Source organism: Cetorhinus maximus, chromosome 26 (assembly GCF_964194155.1).
Source record: "Cetorhinus maximus chromosome 26, sCetMax3.hap1.1, whole genome shotgun sequence".
NCBI classification, from domain to species: Eukaryota; Metazoa; Chordata; class Chondrichthyes; order Lamniformes; family Cetorhinidae; genus Cetorhinus; species Cetorhinus maximus.
In genome coordinates this window covers 3,707,711-3,734,320 of record NC_135904.1, presented here as the reverse complement: position 1 = coordinate 3,734,320, position 26,610 = coordinate 3,707,711, and the positions used below count along the sequence as shown (strand labels likewise).

The window sequence follows — 26,610 nt, the reverse complement described above, 5'->3', positions numbered from 1 at the left end:
AAATGAGGTTTTTAAGTTTTGTCTATTGATTGAGAAGCAGGGAGGGACTTAAGGATCCTTCAGAGGGAAGGCAGCTCAATAAATCTGTCCAATTCACCTATCAAATGGGATAAGACTTAGTTCAAGTCAGAATAGTAAAAATTTCACAAATATGAATTTTGAAAACATCTTATTTACATGTCCTTTGTGACAGATCTACATACCTGCTCTGGGCAAACAGTTTACATTTTAAACTTAAAGACAAGGTGACTACTGTTCAATGAATAACAAGGTAGGGTTTTTAAATATATAACTATAATAGAGCTTGAAGTTTTGTTCATATGCTGGGGCTATTTTAACATGCAAGACACTGAACAGCACCAAAACAGCTCTTCGTTTACGAAGTTGGCAGATTGATGATACTTAACTTTTGCAGAACCACACAGCTAAGGGTCTGGTCAAATATCAACTCTATCACATTTGACAGTAACTAACAAAAGCAAAATTCAGATAACTGGCATATAGCCTCAACCTCCCCCTAACTTTCTTTTGGTGACAAACAACTGTAGTTACAAAAAGTATATCGTTAACACTTCAAAACTAATTAGCCAGAACAATAGATGATGTATTAGAAAATAACTCTTCCAAATGTTTAATATTTAGACGATATTTAAACCCCTACTTTTAGAATAGCTGATATGAAGATTAGTGTTAGTAGTTTCTAGGGTTTATGAAGTAGACTTTTGCTACTGGGAACCAGATTCCATCAGTTCAATATCTGAATTGTACAACTTAGTTCATAATAGTTATGTAAAGGAAATAACAGGTTAGTGCAAAAATCAATATTCAATCTTCATAAAAGATGTTGGAAAAACCTAAGGAGCCACATGGATTTAATATCAGGGCATCAAACTATGATACTGATTCCCCTCTATGATAGGTACAGTATCTGCAGCAATCTGTGCTCATTCATCCCTTGAGTATTTCTCCAACCTTCAGTCGAAAGAAAGTGGTTACTAGTGTAAAATATTTTTACAATAAATCAAAAGGTACACAAGAAAGACTTGGGCCTCAGAAGTTTAAAATTGTGGATGGTGGGTATTTAAGGTAAAAGTAGGATTGTTGTATCCATCTACACAGTGAATGATATTTAAAAGGAAAATTTTTATGCTGAAGAGATGCACAAAAAGATGCACAAAAAATGATTTGAAACAGGCAAGTGTTATTTTGTGGGCATATAAAATTCTAGAGAAGCCAGGCTGTTCATGCATGGTAGGCCCCAGACCTGCACAAACAACAGCTTTAAGCAGGATGCTTTACATTATTGCTGTATTGTATAGCAACACGTGAATGGCCTTTCCCTATTCAGAACATTCTTTCTGCTCCTGTAGATCAACCACAAAGGGATGGCTCTTCTGGGGCAAAATGATCTTTTTTCTGCTCAGTAAACATTACAAAAACCATCCACAACATATGCATAACAAAATCAGCACCCTATTCTTTATAAACAAATGCTTAAATCTTCTCAGGTGATTCCTACACCATATTCAATAAACGTGTTCCTTCAAAAATAGTTTTACAAGATATATTTTATTCTCTTAATAACACCAAAACCCTGTTTCATTTTTTAAAAATTCTAAGACCTTGTCCTCTTAATTTTAATTTTAATATGATATATCTGATTCTATTTTTCAAAGTTCTAATAATAACATTTTATATGAAATCAGAAAAGGACAATAAAATCAAAGTATTAATTTGTGTTATGTTAAAGGTCTTTTTTCATTACTCCTTCAGCACCATAGCCCTCTGTGCAGACAACAAAGCTTGCTAGGCTCACGTAGGCTGTACATCATGATTTCTTCACAAATAGGATGTTTGCTCCTTATATCCAACATTTGGGCTTAACCCAGGCAAACAGTCTGATTTTTATTTCCAACTCTCAGCCACCAAAGAGAAATTTTGCTTTCCTCAAATTTCAGGCACTCCCTCCTTGAAAGCGGTGGTACATTCTGGATATAGTTGCATGCTTTCCAAGAAAACTCCAGGACATCCTCAAAGTGGTCATTCTTCAGGGACAGCATAGCGTTAACAGGCTATTTCACTGCTGCATCACTATTGAGCCCAATCCCCTCCCCATGCGCCCAACACCCACAACATGTAAAGCCCACATCCAGAGGCATAATCAAAATAAAAGGCAGTCTGCATGGCCTTGTGCCTTTGATTGTAATTCAGTGCCTCTTGTATGCAAAGTAAATATATGGGGCATTGGATGAGGATAGGAATAGGTCCAGCTGTGATGTTCCTGTGGTGGAGTAGCCTGCTGATGCTCAGACGTGAAGAATGGACACTTGAGTGGTTCTAGAGGCTGGATGATGGGTGTGGGCCTACCTGTGTTCCCTGCGACAGTCAATAGTCAGAAGAGGAAGGGAAGGAAAAGTGCAGGGAGAAAAGGTAGATGGGACAGAGGGCAGTAAAAGGCTGGTACAGTTTTATGCACAAAGACTAATAGGGAGCCACCGATTGCGAAAGTATGTAGCACGCCTGGACAGATTCTCCTTCATGTTTCAACCATTAAGAAAGTGATGGAGAAACCTCAGGATATTAAATGCAGTATATTTTTAAAATATTTTAAGCATGCATACTCTGGAGACGGGCTCCCCAAGAGACAAAGTGCCATGACGCAAACAGCACATGCTGTTGCTATGACAGGTTGCTAGGAATCTTGTGGCCCTTTAAGGCATCGGTCACAGCAGTCATGGGTTCACTTCCCTATATAATATGCTACTCCCTGTACCAAAGATTCAGTATTCAAAGGGTTAACATTGACCAGCAAACCATTTATTTAATTCTGGTTAAATGCATCAGGTGGAATAATCGTTCAATAGAAGCACTAAACACCAGCAATGTTAGAAAGGAAATATTTTCAAAGGAGGAACGCCATGCATTTAATAGGTGCTGTGTGAGGGGATGGGGAACTAAAGTCAGCCAGCATTCCCAATCCTGAACTCTTTCCCATGGCTCCATGCTGAAAATCATGCAAGGACACGATCATGATCCAATGTGATGACTCACATGGCTGATTGCCCTGCTAACACTCACTTGTTGGGCTCACACACGAAGAAGTGCCACTTGAGCTAGGCCACAGCAAGTGGCTGAAGTCCAGAGAACAACAAAAGGTCAGCACTCAGTGGATGAAGGGAAAGAATCAGCATAAAAATAAGCACAACATATTGTGAAAATATCTAGGTACAGAAAGAGTCAAGAAAAACAGTGAAATTGTTACTGTGCATATTCCTATAAACCCAGTCACTGTAGTTTAATTTTCTTCTGCATTCCTAGTTAATCTTTGATTTTATTCAAAGGTCCACTTAATAAAATTCTGCTTTACCTTAAAACAGCATTGAGTGTGTCATTTTATATGATGCTGTTTTCATAAATCACCTTATTGTATCAATCTAAGCCGGAGGTGAACGAAAATCAGAACTGTCTTTTGAAATACTATTTATATAGTGGCAATTATTTGGGAAAATCCCCAAACAAGTTTATTCACTGCAACTGCTGAGAAGATACAGGGCACGTTACTCACACCCGTCTATAAAAAGGATGGAAGGAATGATCAAAGAAGTCAGAAATAATATTAATTCAATTAAAATTGAGGGCAGATTTTCTGCTTGAAAGAATACGAGAGACAGGATTGGGTCACCCGAGCTTCATTTATCGCTGCTTGCTTAGGTAATTAGTGTAATGAGGAAGTCGGGGGGTGGAGGGGGGAGGTGTTAGTGGAGTGCGTGAACGTGGATTTGACAATTGTATTGCCTACCTTATGCCCACACTGAGTGGCGTTACGTCCATTTTAGAAGCTGCAGGATTCCCCCCCTCAAGATGGCTGCAGAGCAAAGAGCTCTCTCTACACAAAATGGCACCTGGCTGACCACTCAGGCTGGCATTCCTTTGCCTTCTGGCACGATGCTGTGCGTGACCCACAGCGGCAGCTTCACGTTTTCAGAAATTCACAGTCTCACCGGGGGGAAAAACAGATCGCAGTCTTCAGGGAGGATTTCAAGGCTGATTTGTTTTTTTTTTCATATCGAAGGATGTGCTGGAAAATAAGAGCAATGATTCTGTTATTCTCTCAAGCATTCATGTCTTGCCCTAGCTCTGCTGAACTGCTGTTCTGTGTCTCATTGATACACGGCCTCACTGGGAGGTGAGATTCTCAGGAACAGGGAGAGAAGGAGAGCTAGAAAGAAATTGGGGTCAGATTCTCCTCATCATTCTGAAATCATTTCACATCCTGTTCGCAAAGACCCCGTGATAAATTTGTTTCCTAATTAATAACAATGCCTGGTTGGAAAATTCTAGAATCAGGACCAGAAAATCTAGCTCGCAGAAGAAAAAAAATCTTTTGGCTAAAAGAATTACAAACAGGTTTCAAAATTGAGCCCCTGGACATGATGCAGATTTATTTGTCACTCACTGCGATACCCCAATACCCAGTAATATGATAATTCATTGCTTTCAAATGTGAGGTGCCTGGAATAATCACATCCTGCTTCAAAATGTGTTTTTATTTGTTCCCTCCAATTACCTCCTCTCCTCAGCTCATTGGGCTGGATTTTTATGTTACTGTTTCACTGTTGCCAGGAGCGTGATGGAATTCTCTCCACTTGCCTGGATGAGTTCAACTCCAACAAAACTCAAGAAGCTTGACACCATCCAGGACAACAGCCCGCTTGGTTAGTATCCCATCCACCACCTTCAACATTCACTCCCTCCACCAACGGTGGAGTGGCAGCAGTGTGTACCATCTACAAGATGCACAGTGGCAACTCACCAAGGCTCCTTCGACAGAACCTTCCAAATGCGCGACCTCTACTGCTTAGAATGACAGGGGCAGTTGACAAATGGGTGCACCTGCAAGTTCCCATCCAAGCCACACACCATCCTGACTTGGAACCAAATCACCATTCCTTCACTGTCACTCACTAAAAATCCTGGAACTCCCTCCCTAATAGCACTGTGGGTGTACAGGGGTTCAAGAAGGCAGCTCACCAACACCTTCTCAAGGAAAATTAGGGATGGGCAATAAATGCTGGCCTAGCCAGTGATGCCTACCTCCCGTGAATAAATAAATAAGGAGCCCTGAGGTACATCGCTCAAGTGATCATTCTGGTCAGTTGATGCTGGCAGGATCTTCAATCATGGAGGTGGGAATAGGGGGAAGGACATCACAGTTAAGCTCTACACCCCAGGTTGCACTCCAATATTCCAGTATTGCCCTATGGACATCTTCCCCCTGCTACCCACCAATCCCATCCTCCCATGATGGCAGAGCCTTCAGTCATCTTAGCCCTACATTGAACCCTCTGGTTAAAACTTTCCATGTCATTGCTTCTCTCAGCATCTTCAAAAACTTCCAGAAGACCTACTACTTTGACCTCACTTCACCTTTGGTTTCTTCCCTGAACTCCTCTTCTACTGCAACTTGTCCGTCCTCACCAACCCTGACCCACTCCACTTGCAACTCCCCCCAAACTTTTCCTACTGGGAAACACCTTGGGATGTTTACTATACTAAAGTACAAGTTGTTGTTGATCCAAATCTTGTCTTTGCATGCTGAATGTGGGTTTCCTGGTAGGAATCACAGGAACAGGATTCCCTGGATGATTTTTCTCCTCCCTAACCCAGTGGTCTTATTCAAGTTAACAAACTGTTTACCTAAAAAGGGTGTCTCCCTTACAGAAACAACAGACAGCAAAATCTGCTGCTTGTAAAAGCATCCATTGCCAGTAACTCCGATATTGACTCAGCTACAACCAGCCAAATCAGGGGTTAACATGGAAGTTTCCGAGTTGATTTGGCTCATATCAGACAATTTAATTACCAACCGGGCCATAATAAATGTGGGGGAGTGGGGTGTTTGCGGTGGCGGGGTGGGGAGGGTGTGGAGCGTGACAGGAATTGAAATAATGGGCTAGATTGTAGTAAAAATAATTCTGATGAAAGGTCACATACCTGAAATGTTAACTTGGTTTTTCTGTGCAGAGATGTTGCCTGACTTAAGTATTTCCAGTGTGTTCTGCTTTTATTTCAGATTTCCAACACCTATAGTATTTTGCTTTTGTTTAAAACTTAGTACTTGGTGCAGAGCCATTTTCGCACCTTCCGCCTACCAGCGTTCTTTATTTTATTCATGCCAAAAGCTACCTTCAGTCGTGCTACTTATGAATTGAGAGAGGAGGGTACAAGCTGACCCCTAACATAGAATACCACAGGGATATTCTCCGTGATACTTAAACTTGAAATTCATGTCTACAAAACTTGTGCAGAGAGGTTTAACCCAGTTGTACAACACCCTTCTGTCTACTTGGTTAATAGAGACATAAGACCATCTTGAACAGGTTAATGCTGCATTAGAACAACAGACAGAAGAATATCACACAGACATGTTAAGCTTTGAACGTTAATATTACAAATATGAATTCCTGGCTGTTAACTCATACTACAACAAGGTGATGGAACATTTTAATTATGATATGCAGTGAAAGAAACATCTTAATTGTCATGGGCTCCAATAATTTACCTTACAATATATATACACATATTTCAGGGGAACAGATTGAGATGACTTTCTATTTTCCTGCCCTCTGCACATCCTTTGGCACTCTCCAACTGCAGCCAAGACCATTTGCCAGGGCCCTATCAATACTGTTGTGACCTGTCAGTACGTATGCTTGAGAGAATGGGCTTGTGATAAGCTCAGAATCAGGAATGGGGATATGTGAAAGAATGGTCAAGGGATAAGCATGTAATCAGGAGTGAAGAGATGTGAGATGCTGGGGCTGGGGAGAATTAGGGAGTTGCCAATGAAATGGTGTCAGAAAATTGCTCAATATGAACTAGAAGCCTGTGGTTAGGAAGAGTGAGAGAGGGTCAGGCACAAGGATTACTCACACTTCTGATTTCTCTCTTTCACCACAGAGAGACTTAAGCTTATGCTTACTATCCCAAAGCAATACAGCCAAAGCCAGTAATGCAGCTAATCAAACCTGCTGCTACTGTTTATTAAACACTTATTTCATATTTCTTTGTAATTGTATAGATAAAATCAGAAAAATAATTAAAAGTTAAAGTACACTCTGTTGACTCAACGGGTGTATGCACCAATTGGTTCTAAGCCATCCAGACCAAGATGATTTATTGCCTGTCAGTGCTGAGTTAAAAGCACAGAAAATGCTGGAAAAACTCAACAGATCTGACAGCATCTGTGGAGAGGGAAACAGAGTTTACATTTCGAGTCCGTAAGACCCTTCTTCAAAGCTAAAGAGAAGTAGAATGTGATGAAATTTATACTGTTTAAGTGTGGTGGAGCAGATGAAGCTGGATAGAAGGCCAGCGATAGGTGGGGGCAAAGGAGAGGTTGACAAAGATATCATGAACAAAGGAGTTAACAAAGGATAAGTGCTGAGTTAGCTGATTGAGGGAAGAGCAGGGATGCTACAATTAGCCTCAGGTCTTGTGGGTTGGAGAAGTTTCATGTTCTTGATCACTGTGTACCAGGTGAGGACAAGGTCGAATTTAGCTGTAATGCCTCCATTTTTGAATAGCTACTGAACATGGGCACACTGAGTGAGGTATCAGAGGGTGGCTGGTTCCCATGGAAGTTATTCCCCAGCACAAGTCGGAAGAGGAAGGGAGAAAATTGGCGTGGGTGAAAATTAACTAAGTATCTTCTAATCCTTTTTAAAAAATAATTGACTCGTGTATTTCAGAGCCGTGTCACTAATTTTACTCAATATAGAAAAACTCAAACTTGAGCTCAGATACTAGTCTAGACAACAGCTGCACAATGTATTGAAACTTGGTTCACAGTGGTGGAGGGGGAGGGGGTGCTAATGAATAGGTCTAGAGATTTGTTGAGCCTCTATGGCACTGTTAGCCATTTATTAAAGACAGCATTTGAGTTTCTTACCCAATGTAATGACGAGCGATGTCCTTCATTTTAATGGTTGAGGGACACCTTTGCCACTCCATCCAGTCCTTGCAAGTGTTCTTCAGAAAGGCTGAAGAAGCCTAAATCTGAGAAATGCAAAAAAAGCAAAATGCCAAAATGCTTTAGTGACTGGAAGCCAGTGTCCAGTGGCATACCACAGGGATCTGTGCTGGGTCCCCTATTATTCATCATTTATATAAACGACATAGATGACTATGTGGGGGGTAGGATTAGTAAGTTTGCAGATGACACAAAGATTGGCCGGGTGGTTAACAGTGAGGTTGAGTGTCTTGGGCTACAGGAAGATATAGACGGGATGGTCCAATGGGCAAATAAGTGGCAGATGGAATTTAACCCTGAAAAGTGTGAGGTGATACACTTTGGAAGGAGTAATTTAACAAGGGAAGTATTCAATGAATGGCATGGCACTAGGAAGTTCTGAGGAACAAAGGGACCTTGGAATGTGTGTCCATAGATCTCTGAAGGCAGAGGGGCATGTTAGTGGGGTGGTGAAAAAGTCATATGGGACACTTGCCTTTATCAATCGAGGCATAGATTACAAAAGTAGTGAGGTCATGTTGGAGTTGTATAGAACCTTGGTGAGGCCACAGCTGGAGTACTGTGTGCAGTTCTGGTCCCACATTATAGGAAGGGTGTGATTGCACTGGAGGGGGTGCAGAGGAGATTCACCAGGATGTTGCCTGGGATGAAACATTTAAGTTATGAAGAGAGGTTGGATAGACTTGGGTTGTTTTCGTTGGAGCAGAGAAGACTGAGGGGTGAACTGATCAAGGTGTACAAGATTATGAAGGGCATGGACAGGGTGGCCAGGGAGTAGTTGTTCCCCTTAGTTGAAGGGTCAGTCACAAGGGGACATAAGTTCAAGGTGAGGGGCAGGAAGTTTAGGGGGGATGTGAGGAAAAACTTTTTTACCCAGAGGATGGTGACAATCTGGAATGCGCTGCCTGGGAGGGTGGTGGAGGCGGGTTGCCTCACATTCTTTAAAAAGTACCTGGATGAGCACTTGGCACGTCACAACATTCAAGGCTATGAGCCAATTGCTGGTAAATGGGATTAGGTAGGTAGGTCAGGTGTTTCTCACGTGTCGGTGCTGACTCGATGGGCTGAAGGGCCTCTTCTGCACTGTGTGATTCTGTGATTCTGTGAACTGGTGAGCTTCACATTTGTGATACAAAATTAGATGCGGGGGGGGGTGGGCGTGGGGGGTGGGGGCGGTGGGCGGAAATTCTAACAGTAACAGTGACACAACGTGCAAACTCAAATGCCCTGTGCTCTAACTACCCAACTTCAAGGGCATTGCAGTGGGGAGGTACTGGATAGAGGTCAGTTGTTTGCATGTCCTGTTGTCTTCCAATAACGATTACAAGGAGGAGTGAAATGGAGAGGAAAAAACCGGAGGAAACAGGAGTGGAGGTGCCTGTGGGCACAGTGAGTTGCTTTTAAGTGAGTTTCTTTTAAGCTTTGCTTCTATGCTCAATCAACGCCAGATATCCAATACCATTGGACAATTCAGGAGTTGGGAAAGAGACATGGGTCTGCCTCCACACTATGGTTCCTTATATTTTAAGCTCTGAAGGTTTTAGCAGAGTTTGAGATATAGACCTTTCATGTTGTTGGAACCTTTTCATTTTCACATAGTGGGTCACATTACAGTATAATACAAGACCTGACGTCATGCTTGTACTGGGTTCATTTGGAGGCCTCAATGACACATGGACTATTGCCAACACATTACAAGATAAATTATAGTATAAACAGGACAATGCAGCTATTTTCTTTTTGTACAAAATTATTCAGCATTTTCATTACCTCCTCTCTACAAATGGTGGGATTTGAATTCATGCCCTAGAGCATTAGCCTGGGTCTCTGGATTACCACTTCACTGTCTCCCCACCTGCAAACGATGTACAGGGATTGGAATCATTCCCATTAGTAGCATTACTCAGGTAGGAGCAGGACTGAGGAGAGAAGGTCGTAGGGAAAATGAAGTGGAAAGGGATAATAATGGAGAGAAGAGAGAAAGTGGGAAATGAAAGATGGTGAGGAGTGTGCAGGCATGAACTGGGGACAGGTAAATGAGTGGCAATGGGAAGAGTAGAAATGCCCAGTGGAGCAGAGGAAGGGAGAGAAGAGTAGCAGGTTCAATTAACAGAGGAAATGGAGAAGAACGCCATTATGAATTAGGAACATAGGAGCAGGAGTAGGCCATTCAGTCTTTCAGACCTGCTCCTTCATTCAGTAAGACCATGGCTGATCTGGTTGTGGTCTCAATTCCACTTTCCTGTTTGCCCTGTCTAGGGAGGGTTGGAGAAGAGACAGTAGCTTGAAATTTATTCTGCTGCTTTTATTGGGCAGGATAACTGTACAAAGCATGGAAAAGTTGGATGAGTCTTGATTACCCTCCCCCACCAGGAAGACTGCTCACAGCCCCTTCCCCTCTCCAGTTAATTTTCATTTTACTGGCTATTATTTCCACCACCTCGGGGACAGCTAGATGTAGGAAAGTGATGTTGATGCAATTTTTGGAGAAGCATTATCTACGCTTATTATTTTTGTAAAATATTAATTAATTTCTCCTTCTTTGGCTAGCTGTTCATTGTCTGACAATGCTTCTGCTAAGCACATGGGATGTTTTCTCTATGCTTAAGTTGCTATATAAATACAAGTTATTGTTGTTATTAGGTTACAGCATTCATGATAACACTTGTTACTCACATCACAAATTCATAACCTGGACCATTCTACAGGGGTCAGTCCTTGAAGCTGATGGTTAGCTTTGCTAATCTTTTAGTCTGACACTCATGAGCAAGTATTGGCAGACTATTGGAATATGGGGGAGTGATGATGCTGATAGAGCTAAACTCGATGCTGTCCTCGGCATCATTCAAGAACAATGACAATTTCTACATATACGCTGATGACACCCAGCTTTACTCAACCACTACCTCCCTTGATATCTCCACTACCTCTTTAAATGTCAGACTGTTTCTCTGGATAAGCAGAAATTTGTTGAAATCATATACTGGATAGACCAAAGCCATGGTCTTTGATCCCCGCTACAAACCTTAAACTCAAGCTACTGACTCCCTCCACCTCGTTGGCAAATGCCTGAGGCTGAACCAGACTGTTCACAACCTTGGTTTCATATTTGACTGAGATGAGCTCCTGACGCCATCGCTAAGGCTACATATTTCCATCTCCGTAATGTTGCCTGCCTCAGCTCATCTACTGATCGAAACCCTCATCCATGCCTTTGTTACCTCTAAATTTGATTAGCCGAACACACTCCAGGCTGGCCTCCCACGTTCCACCCTCTGTAAACTTGACGTCATCCAAACCTCTGCTGCCCCTCTCCTAACTTCTGCCAAGTCTCGTTTGCCCATCACCCCTGTGCTCACTGACCTATACTGGCTCCCAGTCAAGCATTGCTTCTATTTTAAAATTCTCATCTTTGTTTTCAAATCCCTCCATGACCGCACCCTTCCTTATGGCTTTCCAGCCCCACAACCCTCCAACTTATCTGCACTCATCTAATTCTGGCCTCTTGAACATCCCCATATTTAATTGTTTCACCATTGGTGGCCATGCTTCTAGCTTTCAAGGCCCTAACATTTGGAATTCGCTCCATAAACTTCTCCAATTCTCCACCACGTTTTTTCTCTTTTAAGATGCTCATTGAATCCTAGCTCTCTTTCACCAAGCATTTGGTCATCTGCCCCAATATCTCCTTATATGGATCAATGTCAAATTGTGTTTATAACACTCCTGTGAAGTGCCTTGTGATGTTTTTTTTAAAATCAAAAGTGCTTTATATTTACAAGTGCTGTTGTCCTCATTAACTACAAAAAAACGCAAACACTTTTCATCAGGGATCACTCCATAGCAATTAAGAGTTGGAACCCCGGCTAATTTTTCCTTCCCTAACCAAAGCTAATTGTAGTGCGCCATTTAAATTCACCAACTGAAATCAGTTAACTCATGACAAAATTGGGGTTGAACCTGAGACCTTCTGAATTGCGCTGGTAGCTGAATAATTTCTTCAAAACCAACCTGTTTAGCCTCATGCAGGCTAACAGTTTTCATTGCACAATCCCACACAGTTAACATGGAATCTGTTCCTGCTGCAGAACATCCTATAATGCTGAAAATTCTACAGCTGATAAGAATATGGAGCCTGAGCGATTTGGTTTAAACAAAATCGAATGGCAATTTTTCTTAAGTTATTAATTTTAATACTTTACTAACAGAATTCCCATGCTGCTGCTCACAAGTCAGATCATGAGCTGCCTTGTTAAGACAGGAATTCTCTAGCATGTAACACAAAATGGTCAGAAATTTCCTCAAAGCTGCTTCCACTGCATTGCTGTAATATCAAAAGAGCTGCAATGCAAAATCCTGTTTACGTGCAGGAACAGAGTGACCATTGTACTTCTGGTCAAGTTGCAGCAGCGGAGGAGGAGCTGCCCTGAGGAAATTCACCTCCAATGTATTACTCTGCTTGTAAGATGCAGCTGTGACCCTTTTAAGATCTAATCGTTGTTAAGTAAACACAGCCTAGACTCAGAGTTTACAGTTTACTGTGAGGGGACTTTGCTGATTGGAAAGTGCTTTTGACTTTCAAGCTACAGATAAGTAGCACCCAGCATTAAGAGACTGGCTTTCTCTTTCTTTTAAGACAGTCTCAGCTGCAAAATAAAGTGTGACATCAATTGCTAAATATACATTTATTTATATATAAATAGCAGATTGCCAAGGCATTGCTCAGTGAGTCAGATTGTACACTGTTAAAAAGGGACAGAATGACTAGGGTGTGAAGCGCCAGAGGAGTTCAGCTCACCCATGAAAGGATCTTTGTAAGAAAATTTTAAGAGGGCCCCAAGAGAACAAAGATGTAGATGGATAAATATATGAATATTATAAAAATTTTAATAGGTCTTAAAAAGAATTTGCAGCACAAAAACAGACCATTCAGCCCAACAGATCCACGGCCTGAAGTTTTAGCTCGGTGGGCGGGTGCAATCGGCAGGCTCAGATTGGCTGGGAAACGGACCGCCGGCCGTGATTGACCCCTGACCGTGGTTTTACACTAGCTAGCCAATTAACGGCCAGCCAGCGTGAAACGCAGGCTGAAAAGCTCAGTGCTGCCAGGGTGGGGGCGGGCGACGACGTCAACGCGGGCGTGGGCCAGCGCTGACAGAAATCTCCCTGAAGGCAGAGAGCTGCCTCAGGGAGCTGAAGAACTGAAAAAGCAAAAATAAAGGTTTCAAAAGCTGAAAAAAGCTGTCCGTGCATCATAATCAATCACCTGAAAATTTAGCTAATGAAAATGTTGTCCACAGGAATTTATTTATATTTTATTTCATCACGAGAATCTCATTCCGCCCCGTGGATGAGGTTGGATGAAAAATGCAAAGGCTGCTTGGCCGTTTCGCCCACCCGCCAAGCGTAAGGTTGGATAGGCAACAGAAAATCGGAGTCAATTGCGCCATTAATGGGCTTAATTGCCCTCTTAATTGTCGGCAGGCGTGCTTCTGACTTTTGCGTGCGCCCGCTGACCGAAATATCGCGCAAGCGCGGAATGACATCAGGACGCTTGCCCGACGTCATCTCATGCTATTTTATGCTCAATCGGGTCAGGCATGCCCCATGTGGGTGTTTATGCTCCACCCGAGCCTCCTCCCACCTTTTATCTAATCCCACTAACAAATTGTCTCCTTCATGCCAAAATAGTAAACAATTGCATGCAAAATAAGGGTAGCAGCCCCTGATTCTCAATGTTTAGAGTCTTATCATAACAAAAGTTTAAAAATGTATAAAACTTCATCTGTTCTTATATGCAGTTTTCCTTCTTTATCAAGCATCTACACAACAGTAACTTGCATATTTAAGTAGAATCTTTACCTTATCTTTTAAAGGCTTGTACTTAGTTGTCTGAAACTCATGGTGCAGTTTTGGGTTCCTCACAGAGGAAGAATATGTTAGCCCAAGTGAAAGTGCAACATAATCTTGCATGATAATATCAAAGATGAAGCATCTAAGTTACAAGGAAAGGTTACAGCATCTAGGGCTATATTCTCTTGAACTGAGAAGACTGAAAGGAAAATTGACAGGTGTTCAAAATGATAATGGGAATAGACCAGGTAAACATTAATAGTTTCCATTGATCGGTAAATTGAAGACTAGAGTGCATGGTCTAAAGATAAGCACATGCAACAAAAGGAAGAGGTTGGAAGACTTTTTTTATTCAAAGAGTTACTGGAAGGTTCTATGCTTTGCCACAGTAATGACTGATGCTAAAATGTTTCACAATTATGCTCCCATTTCTTCCATTACTCTTTGTTCAACCCCCACCAATCAGATTCCACCTTGTCCATAGAACCAGCAGCAAACTTGCCAAAGTCATCAACAACATCCTGTATGATCGTGACCAGAGCTCATTGTCCCTCTTCATTCCCCATGATCTCTCTGCTGGTTTTAACACAATGAACCATTCCATCCTCCTCTGTACCCCTCCTCATTCCTGCTTCCATTGCTACATGTCACAACCTGGGATATTATATCACCTATGACTTCTCTTTCAATGCTTATAAGAGCCACCTCTGATGTACTTCAGGGTCAGAAGGAGCCTCTTCTCGCCAAGGCAGACACAGATGACAAAGTTCGTCATCCAGTGTGCCAGCTCAGCCTTCAGCCAACTGAGGAAAAGAATATTTGAGGATCAGGGGCTCATATCTGAGACTAAGATGATGGTTTATCAGGTAGCAGTGATCCACGTGCTCCTATATGTTTCAGAGCAGGCAACTCAAAGTACTGGAAAGTACCACCAGTGGTACCCTTCGCAAGATCCTCCAAATCTGGTGCAAGAAATGCGATCCAACAGCAGATTCCTCTCCCAAGCCAACATGCCCAACATCGAGATGCTAATCACTCAAAACCAGGTCTGCTGGGTGGGAAAAGTCATTGATATGCCTGACACCAGACTCCCGAAGCAACTATACTTGGAACTCAGTCATGACAGGCGACGCCTAGGAGGAGAGGACAAACGCATTACGGATGTCCTCAAACCATCCCTGAAGAGGTCAAGCATCCCTGCTGACTCTTGGTAGACCCTGGCTTGTGACCAACCAAAATGGAGAAGGGTCTTTCGAGAAAGCACAGAGCACATCAAGACACTTCATCGGGAATGTGCAGAGGCGAAGTCAAGGCATGGGAGGGAGTACACAAACCTCTAAACAACCCACCTACATAATCCTGCCCCGCATGTGGCAGAGTCTGCAGATCACACATTGGACTTATTAACCATCTCACAACCCATTGAATTGGAGTAGAAGCAAGTCATCTTCGATCGTGAGGGGCTGCCTAAGCAGAAGACAACTTCAGGGTTCCACACTTAACAATATACATGTTACTCATTGGTGATATCAACAGGAAGCATAAAGTCAGCTTTCACATATCTATTGATGACACTTAGCTCTATCTCTCCACCTCCTCCTTTGACTCTTGGGAAGTTTCCACAGTCTCCAACTGCCTAATTGACCATTTGTGTTAACTTGGCTCAGTTGATATCACTCTCACCTCTGAGTCAGGAAGTCGTGGGTTCAAGCTCTGCTTCAGGACTCAAAAACATTATCTAGTTTGATCCTCCAGGGCAATGTTCACTATATGCTGCATTTTCTGAGATGTTAAACTGAAGTCGCATCTGCATGTTTGGGTGGATTATCCCACAGCACTAATTAAAGGAAGAGCACAGAGTTTTCCCAATGTCTTGGTTAATATTCCCTCCTTACCCAAAACCAGCAAAAACAGATTAACAATTCAATTATCTCATTTGTTGTCTGTGTGCAAAATGGTTACAACATATGCCTCCATAACAATAGCAAGTACATTTCAAATATAATTTATTGGCTTTGAAGTGCATTAGGACACAAAGTATTAGTTACAAATAGGACTTATTACTTTTAAGACCTTGATGAGCCAAAATATCCTTTGTCCAAATGTCAGCAAAACTCAAACAATTATCTTGCACCTTCCACAAACAGCTAAGTACATCCTAGCTCAACTCCATTTATCTTCCTGGCTGTTAATTCTGGCTGAGCCCAGAGGTGTGGAACCTTGGTGCCCTAGTGAAGGCCAGGCATAACTCCCTCCCCAAATCCATGATTTATCAAGAGTCCTTTCTCTCATGTCTGAATGTAGTACATTCCAGCTCTACCTTTCAATTTTGCCAATGTAATCATGCACCTTTACCTCTATTATCTCAAGCCTGCACTTCTTAATATTCTCCTTACAAGGTACCTCTCTTCTGCCCTCCACAAACTTAAAATAATTCAAAATACTGGGCTTACTTCCTCAGTCAGTTGTTGCCAAGTTTCAATGGCTCACTGTGCCCCAGAAATACTCATCCTCATTCTTAAAACCATCTGTGGCCTTGCCACTCCCTACCACTGCAGTACATTACTGTTGCATGTCCCTGAGCCCATCCTCCCCTTCCTTGATGCCAGCCCACTTCTCGTTCCCAGCTATTTCCGCTCAATCCTCAGCTGTTGTTCAGCCAATGTGCTTTTCCTCACTGGAATTTCCTTCTCTCAGCATATTCATCATGTCATGTCCCTCTCTGTCTTCAAAGACCTTCCAAAGACCCTTCTGTTTGGTAATGTTTTCATCCTTCTGAGCCCCTCTCCTCCCTTTTGCCCTCCTCCTTCAGGTCCACTGCCTTGTATAAAATGCTCCAAGACTTTTGCCATGAGGAATGCCACAGAACGGTAGATTTCTGCAGTTTATCTGACCTGGGAGTTCTTGGTACAAAATCTAGAAGGATCTTTATTCTGTATCGAACCCATGCTCTGTCTGATCAAGGAGTACAGAAAAAACTTTAGTCTTGAATTAATCCATGCTATCCTTGAGGTTAACCATAGGAGAGTATTCAATTTCCTATACCTAACATCGCTTTCCTTGAGAAGGACAAACATTTCCCCATCAAAAAAAGATCCATGCACAAATACAGAAACACCTTAGTGAATCAACATGCTAAACACACCCAGTCAGCAGAAGAACGCAAATTAAAGAATTATTGGACTTTTGCAAGAATCGTATTGAAAGGTAGTTGACACACTTTCATTATTTGTTTGGTAAATAATAATACACGTAACACCTCCAGAACATTCCAATACTGGGCAAGATGTGGTTGTGGTAAGGGAAACTGGTAGCTGTTCACCCTTCCCATGATTAAGACTGTGGCTTTAATTTTGGCTGGTATCCATTTCAGTGACATGTACATGTGCTACACCCAACAACTTCATCTGTATTTAACCAAAATTGGGGATATTCTAGTAGGAAAGTGAAGTGTGAAGCAAGGGAAGGAGTTAGTAAAACTACAAAGGCAAAAATTTAAATGAATAAAATAAAAAAATGAGAATCTCAAATCCAGCTCTGCATAAACTATAAATGCAGGAAAAGCTTTTTAGCTGGGAAATATGGACAGAGTGATTAAGCCCACAATTTGTTAAATAAACATCAATTCTAATGCTTTTCAGATTTGATTTTTTTTTAAAAATTTGATTTAAATACAAGACTTCCAACTAGAGTGTGCACCCATTGATTCAGCTGAGGTATTTGAAACATGTATTATTTGCATTGACACATAAACATGCTTCTTAGTCAAGATCCAACTACACAGCGCAAGCCTGTCTGGTGGGAAAATATAATTAACGCAAAATTCAGTTACATACTTAATAAATGGATGGAGGCTCTTGAGTTTTAAGCAGTACTTGTCAGTCAGAGCTGGGAGAAGTGGACACAATACCACTATTCAGTGCAGAGGCCTAGAGATTTCAATTGAATTAAACCAGCACAAAGAAGCCAGATTTTCACAGCCTCCCCCCTTATTGATTATTAAAATCTCCTCACAGTATAGCATAGTGGAGAAAGAAACTGGTTATTGTGAAGGTAGCAGGTTGAAGTGTTAAGGAATGTGGGGAAAAAAACATTCTAATATTGCACTCTGGGCCTGATAGGGATTACAGGCCAGCTTTGAGGGAAAAGGAAAATGAGAATCCATAATGTTTACATAGTGGGATCACTCAATTTCAAGCCACTTTCTGATTCACAGAAAAACCAACATTGAAATTTTCTCCCAAGAAAATCCCTTTTTTTCCTTCAAGGCTTCTCCCCTCCTGTCCTGAAGGCACCAACTCATGCCAGAGCACAGTTCCATGGCTGTTCAATAGTAAGTAGCCAGTTTTGAACTGTGAACATAGTGCTTATCAGTGGGGTATACAACTGCGTGGGGTGCTGGGGGGGGTGCTGGGGGGGGTGCTGGGGGTGGTGCTGGGGGGGGGGTGGGGGGGGTGGGGGGGGTGGTACAGGAAATGAAAGGGTGAGAAAAGAACTGGATTTGGCAAATGTTCGCACCCATGTACGCTTTCCAGCAGAAGTAATTGAATACATATCACTGTCCCTGAAGAAAACTGTGATGTTTAATTTTATGCTTTGTAGTGGAAGGTGGCTCAATGATAAGTGCTACTATTTGTTTAAGTGCTTACTCACACTGCTGGCCTCTGCTGCTTTTGCAGGGTTCCTGCCTCTCAGCACCTGCAGGCTTGAGCTTGGGCAGGAAGAACATGGAACAACGGGAACAGTGCAAGGCTCTTTGTGACTGATCTCAATCACCACCAAGCCTATAATGAAATTTTTTCACTGCAGATAGTTCCCGCCATTATGTTTTGCCATAGGCTGGTTTCTTCATCAACCCTTTCCTTTTGGGAGTAACAGGATAATGAGGTGGCTGTGGGGAACCAATCTCTGATGTTGCTGCATTTGTACCTAACCTTTAGTGATAACGTGGCACAAGCTTCTTAAAGGGCCACCATCCTCGGGAAAGAAAGTGTCTTTGGCTAACTTTTCTTCACACAGGACATAAATAGAATCTAAAAGCATTGCCTAATTATTTATGGGTGTTGCTATTGTGAAGAAAGTAACACAGAACTTCTCCAATTCCAAGACAATAAATAAAATGTTGTCAAATGTATTCACAATGTAGATTGTATCCCATTAGCATTTGATCTGCAATGGCGATGTAGAGTGCTCGTGTCCCTCCCATCTTAAGTTTTTTTAAATCAAATATCAAGTGGGACTATAAGTCATAGCAACTTCTTTTTTTTTACCTCCTTCTATTCCTCTGAACTTTACCCTCTTTATCCTCCCAACTTCCAAGTACTGTACACCATCCTTACATTCCCAATGTGCTGTAATTAACATCTGAAAGTACAGGACTGGAAAAGACTATGCAGTTCATCTGTTAAATCCCAAATTCTAACACCATTCAAACACCCACTGCTCCAATATCTAACCTTGGTCATTCACATGACTTCCCCAGTTTAAAAAAAAATATGTTCATCATAGGATTCAGTGACCGTCTCACTCATATACTGAAGAGCAGAGGAATATTGAGAACCAGAGTGCACCACATCAGAACCAGTGATATTTCACTGCATTAACAAATAAACTTCAAATCACTAAAACCCATTTAAAATTATCTTTATTTTTAAAATTATAAATACTTCAAATAAAAGATGATTTACCATGGCTTGCAATATGTAGACAGAGGATCTGCATACATACTAATCAAATAACTCAGACTGAAATGGACTACTGTACATCTCATAACCACCCTGATTTATCACGTCACCTGCTCCAGTGAATTATCCCATTTATGCCACTTGCAGCATCATTTTGTATGAAAGTAACTCACTTTATCCCACCTTATGGTTTAATCAGTAAATACGCAAACATCATATACAAAGAAGGTTCCAATTTTATCCCTGGTCTTTGTCACATAGGTGATTTTAGATAGAACAGTGCTTAGTTGCTAAAATTGAACTCAATGTCCCTGGGCTAGAGATGTATATATTAAAAAATAATCAACCAGGATCCTGTTCTAATATTCAGTGACTCCCAATATTATTCAACAGTCAGCTTGGTTCACTCGGCATCACATGAATCTTTTTGTCAGGAGGATATGGGTTAAGCCACACTCTAAGACCTGAGCACATAACCTACACTGATACCAAAGTGTTCTATTAAGGGAACACTGCATATTCCTTCAGATAAGATGTTAAACTGAGGCCCTGCCTGCTTGCCCCAGTGGTTCAAGGAGCTGCAAGAGATCTCATACTACAACTTGAAGAAGAGTAATGAATTCTCCTGAAGTCTTGGTCAACATTCCTACCTCAAACACAGCCACCAAAAAGTAAAAAACCATAATAACTGGTAATTGATCTTATTTGCTTCTTATGTGATTTTGGTATGTACAAGTTGACTGCTACACTTAGCCACATAAACTAGAAGTAGTTGCTGCACTTCAATGTAATTGACTGCACATAAAGTGCTTGAGGAAGTCCTGAGAGATTGATAAAGCAATACATAAATGGAAGTCTGTCTTTCTGTGCATATATGCTTGTGCATGTGTACACAAAGATGTGCATGTGGATGAAAGGTGAGCACAGGAATGGACTATTAGAACTTGGTTCTATTAGGGGTATTACCCCTTCAATCAAAATAGTCTGCCAACACTTGCTATGCGGGTCCACAGATGAAGAATATCCATTTACATTATTCTGGAACTCCCTTCCTAACAGAACTATGTGTGGTACCTATACCACATGGACTGCAACGGCTCAAGAAGGCAGCTCACCACCACCTTCTCAAGGGCAACAAGGGATGGGCAATAAATGCTGGCCTTGCCAGTGAAGCCCACATCCCGTGAATGAATAAAAAGAAAACAAATATGGTGCTGGAGAGCTGCTGAGATTTGTGCAGCAAAACCCAATGAAAATCAGCAGCTTCAGAAGAGGAAGGTGAAATATTAGAAGGAAAAGAACATCATTGTTTTTATGACCTTCAGCCAGTTCCCAACATGGGGTTAAAAAAAGACAATTTTTAAAATATAAATTTTCCCTCCTTTTACTTTTTAAAATTTGCACCTATTAAAGATTGTTAGCCAACATTATGGGATGATGTTGATTCACAGAAACAATTATCAGTTACTGCAGATAGAAATACCCAGACTCTTGTATAAGATGTGTCAGAGACATCGAGGGAAGAGAAACCCAAAACTAGATTCCACTATTCTCAAGAGTTATCCTGTTAAATTTAAGGCAATACTGTCATATATATAAAGTGGCTAATAAAGCATACGGTATCCTAGGCTTTATGAATAGGGGCATAGAGTATAAGAGCATGAAGGTTATGTTGATCTTGTATAAGTCACTAGTTTAGCCTCAGCTGGAGTATTGTGTCCAGTTCCGTGTGCCTCACTTTAGGAAGGATTTGAAGGCATTAGAGACAGTGCAGAAAAGAATCATGAGAATGGTTCCAGGGATGAGGAACTTCAGTTATGAAGATAGATTGGAGATGTTGGGACTGTTTTCCTTGGAGAAAAGAAGGCTGAGAGGAAATTTGATAGAGGTATTCAAAATCAATAGGGGTCTGGACAGAGTAGATAGCGAGAAACTACTATTCCCACTCCTGAAAGATTCAGGAACGAGAGGGCACAGATTTAAAGTAATTGGCAAAAGAAGCAAAAGCAATATGAGAAAAAGCTTTTTCTCGCAGTGAGTGGTTAAGGTTTGGAAGGCACTGCCTGAGAGTGTGGTGGAGGAGGTTCAGTCGAAGCATTCAAGAGGGAATTAGACTATTATCTGTAAAGGAAGAATGTGCAGGGTTACGGGGTGAAGGCAGGAGACTGCACCAAGGGAATTGCTCATTTGGAGAGCTGGTGCAGACACAATGGGCTGAGTAGCCTCCTTCTGTGCTGTAGCAATCCTGTGGTTCTGTGTGATTCATGCTCCTCCCATCCCAAAAATAGAAAGAAACTGCAGGAAAAAAATCCAGTCTGTTATTATACTTTAAGCTCGCACAGATCTGTGGCGAGGCTACACTTGGAATGCTGTGTCAATTTTCATGCATCTGGCCTTCAAAGGATATTGATGTTTTGGAGAGGGCTGTGAAAAGAGACACAAGGATGATTCCAGGATTCAGGGCTCTGACTTATGAGGAATGACTCACAGAACAAAATGTGTTTTTTTCCATTGCAGAAAGAAAGCCTGGGCTAGAGAGAGGTGAAGATGTGATCCACTTTGCCAAAGTTTATCAAGAGCTCTGAGCAAATGATGGAAAAAGCTCAGCTAGAATTCCCACTAGTGATCACCATCCTTTGATTTCTGTTGGGTAATGAACATAAGTGACAAGCGGGAGAGCACACATTAAGGCTCAGTTGCAATGCCCTCCAAGTTGCACAGTCTTCAGACACTAACCATTTATGGTCAGACATGCAGAATGGCCATTTGGCTGAGGTATCAATAAAGGCTGGCAGCTTCAGTTAAAAGAAGAAACAATTTTGTACTGCATCTTGAGTAATTTTTTCTTCTATATAAAATAAAAGATACAATTCTAAACGGGGTGCAGGAACAGAAGAACCTGGGGTATATGTGTATAAATCATTGAAGGTGGCAGGACAGGTTGAGGAAGCAGTCAATAAAGCATATGGGATCCTGAGTTTTACAAATAGGAGCATATTTTAACTGCATATAGCTTGAAATGACAATAAGTACCAAACTTGTAAAATCCTAGTAAAATCCCAGAGAACCCTCAAATGCTCAGAAACCCTCCTCTTGTGAGATCTCATAACTTTCTGAATCCCTTGAATGTGGGTTCTGGGAATTCCTCCAGGCAATTTCATGGATTTTATGAGGTAGCTTAGGATCTGCAGACGTGAAGCAGCTTGATACTAATATTATTTTCAAATTGTAAACAAGTATTACATTTTCAAGTACTGCCATTCCTCACTTTAATGAATGCAACCAATTTTTGTGCATTGGTTGAAAACAATGTGAAAACAATAAGTTTCATGAAGCAAATGAGTTTGTATGTGTAGAGTTGGGAACAAATGTCCTAGATGACAAGGAAGGAAGTTATGGTGAACCTTTGTGAGGCAATAGTTCAGCCTCAACTGGCATACTGTGTACAATTCTGGGCCCTGCACTTCAGAAAGGACGTCAGGACATTAGCGAGGGTGCAGAAAAGATTTACAAGAATGATTCCAGGGATGAGGGACTTCAGTCACGTGGATAGATTGCAGAAGCTGGAGCTGTTTTCATTAGAAAAGAAAAGGTTTCAAAGAGATTTATACATAATAGAGAGAAACTGTTCCCATTGGCAGAAGGGGCAAAAACCAGAGGACATTGATTTAAGGTGAATGGCAAAAGAACCAAAGACGACAAGAGGAAAAACTTTACGCAGCGGGTGGTTAGGATCTGGAATGCACTGCCTGGGAGTGTGGTGGAGGCAGACTCAATTGTGGCTTTCAAAAGAAAATTGGATACTTATCTGAAGAGAAAAGATTTGCAGGACTGCAAGAGAGTGGGATTAACTGAGGTATTCTTACAGAGAATAGGCATGAACATGAAGGGCCAAATGGCCTCCTTCTGAGCTGTAACCATTCTGTGATATATGTGAGCAGTTAGCAAAAGAAATTAGATGCGTCTTCAACAAGATTCTTTAAAAAATTGAGTTAGCAGCAGAGACAAAAGCTGAAGATGGAAGCATTTTAAAACTAATTTGATTGTTTTGCCTCCATGAAAGAAAAAATACTTAAAGAATGCTCATGTTGAAAAATGCTTTCCAGATTGTAAATAGGCTGCCAGGAAACAATACAGCCACTTTCAAAAGAATCTTCTGTTTGTTTAAGATCTCTCCCACTTCCCTTCAGTTACCACTACATTTCCTTCGCTTTCAAGCCACTCACCAGCACGTCTCCCTATCCAACAAACTGACTTTGACCTTGCTCCAACTTCCAGTTGGTATTGATTGGAAATAGTACAACAGGCCAACCAATTTGAACAAGTTCCAGTTGGAATATAGAGGGCAATTGCAACCCTTAATCGGCTTGGTTGAATCACAGCATCTATGAGGCAAGGAATGGCAATGTATTTTCCACTACATTTCTCACTTCACCCTCCCTTAACTGCCCAAACATGTAATCATAAGATACAGCATCTCAATGTCATGTGACATTCCCTGCAGCAGTCTGATGGGAAACTGGGAAATCTATTTTAGATTTCAAAATCCACGTGAAGGACCAAGCCGGCAGCTTCAAGATAAAAGACACTAGGGGTAAATATGAGGCCAATCAAAAAAACATTTTTCCTCAAGTTTTAAAAGCCTCCAGATTGCAGCAGGAAGGGAAGAGTGAAGGAGATAAGGTTCTAAGGTTCCAGGAAAGAGTGAATTTGAGCAGGAGAGAGATGGTGCTGTAAGTCTTTATTTCAGTGCAGAGAGGAGATAGAGCATGTAAAGTGTGTTATTCTGACTGTAAAAGGAACTCAAGAGAAAACATCAGAGTAGCAATGATCATTGTGATAAAATGTGTAAGAGAGAAATAAGAGAAAGAGAAACAGGCAGTGGCTACAGATGCAAAGAAAGAGAGAGAGAGTGAAAGACAGAGAAAACCAGAGACAGTGAGACAGAGGGGGTAATTTTAATCCAACCCATTTAGCCAGAAACTGACGCGATTGGATTGGCTTTTGCGTCCTGCCTGATTTTATTCGCCGCTGAAGTTAATCTGATCCCATCGGCTTCCCAACAAATGGGTTAGGTTAAAATTATCCCCAGAGAAAGAGAGAAAGAGATTCGAGGTGAATGGGATCTTAAAATGAAAAAGAGAAATAATTTGCAACGGCACTTTTTATATCTGAACATCCCAAAGCACTTAACTAGTATATTACATTTGAGGTGCAGTTACTGCAGCTATGTCAATAAGTTCTGCAGCCAAATTGTGCTTAACAAGGTCTCACAAACAGCAACGAGTTAAAGGACCAAGTAATTCAATTTTACTGGTGTTGGCTAAGGGACAACTGTTGGACCAGGACACTACAAGAACTCACTGATATTCTTTAAATAGTGAACTTGGATCTTTTACATCTCGTTGAGCACGTATGTTTGGACTTAGTTTAACAAGTCAAAGAACAGAATTGCCAACAAACATCGTATTCTCAGTATTGCACTTGAGTATCATCTTAGATTGTGTGTTCAAATCCTGGTGTAGAACTTGAACCTACAATCTTCTAACTCAGAAACAAGAGTGCTGGCACAATTCAACCAAGCTGGCAATTAACATGTTGAAACCCAACTCACCTCAGGCAACCTAAAACACAACCCATCCAAAGGGATGAATCGTTAAACATGCTAGTTGAAAATAACTGAGCACCATATAAGTTTGAGGACACCTTTTAGGACTGTTTCTCATTCAGAAGCATCCCGAAACTGCTGATGGCATCAAGGACTAGAACTGGCCCTTCCCAACACTTCCAATTCAATTCTCAACCTGGGATCGCAAACATTTCTGTCATTTCCAATAAGAGTTGCCAGCTATTTTGGGGAAAAATTAATGTATTTAAGCTGATCTTTTGGTTCTGGTATTGTCACAGGTGGTCTCACACTGGGAAAGGAAGACATTAACTGCTGAATTGAAAATCTACCAAACTTGCTGTACATTTAAATGTCAGTCCAGTCTTTCCAAAAGTTAAAAAATATATCAGTCAATCAAAGGTTGTTTAACATCGTTTTGTTAGGAAGGCAGTCATTGAAATCCACCTTGCTTAATTTCACACAACGCAATGGATACAGATTTCCACACTCATTGTTGGTTGGGGGGGGGGATTTAATCTGATTTTCCAGGTGGGAAACCCAAGGGATCAACTGGAACAATTATTTTGCACCCTGTCCAGTATGGCCTAATTTAACCTCTCCCACTTGCCCTAAATCTGATAGGATTTGGGCAAAGTTGGTTTTATATCTCACCCTCCACCCTGACTTTACTCTCCATTGAAGCCAACAATATTATTTGGCAGGGCGTACAACTAACATTCCACCTGATCACTTGGGTCTCCCACCTGGGAAGTTAGGTTAACATTGCCTCCATGGTATCTGGTGTTTATGGCTCTCATTTCTAATGGACTACCTCTCTAACCCATGGCTCTTATGTGAAAAAAGATTACTATTTATATGATACGTTACCACCTCTGTTAGAAATATCGCAAAGCAATTCAGATATAATAAGTTATTTGTCGGAGAGCAATTATTATTTAGATGAACTCAGCAGCCATTTTGAAAAGTTTTTTCATGATTTAGATTGAGAGATGAATGTTGGTCATAACACTTAGAAATTCCCCACTCTTATTTCAAGATTGCATAGAATCATTAATCGCTGGAATAGTCAAACAGAGTATTTGATTGAGTTATAGCCCAAGGAAAAGCATCTTTCTGTGCAGGATGAGTGTATCAGCCTAGATTATGTGCTCACACCCTAGAGTGGGGTTTGAACACACAAACATCTGATTCAAAGTTCTTTAGGGAAGGAAATCTTCCACCCTTCCTGGTCTGGCCTACATGTGACTCCAGACCCACAGTAATGTGGTTGACTTTTAACTGCCCTCTAAAACGGCCTAGCAAATGACCTAGCAAGCTGCTTAGTTCCAGGGCAATTAGAGATGGGGAACAAATGCTGGCTTTGCCAACAACGCCCACATCCCATGAAAGATTTGAAAAAATTGGAGCTCCAG

At 41.4% G+C, this 26,610-nt stretch overlaps 1 long non-coding RNA gene across 1 annotated transcript in view; it reads right to left on the bottom strand.

Moving 5' to 3' along the window:
* LOC144668142 (uncharacterized) overlaps window positions 1-26,610 on the bottom strand; it is an 85,513-nt gene that overhangs the window by 53,402 nt on the left and 5,501 nt on the right. Inside the window, exons 2-3 of the long non-coding RNA XR_013573429.1 lie at window positions 7,952-8,058; window positions 3,800-4,078 (exon numbers count right to left, since the gene is read on the bottom strand). This is a non-coding gene — a long non-coding RNA (uncharacterized LOC144668142). The remainder of the gene's footprint in view (window positions 1-3,799; window positions 4,079-7,951; window positions 8,059-26,610) is intronic.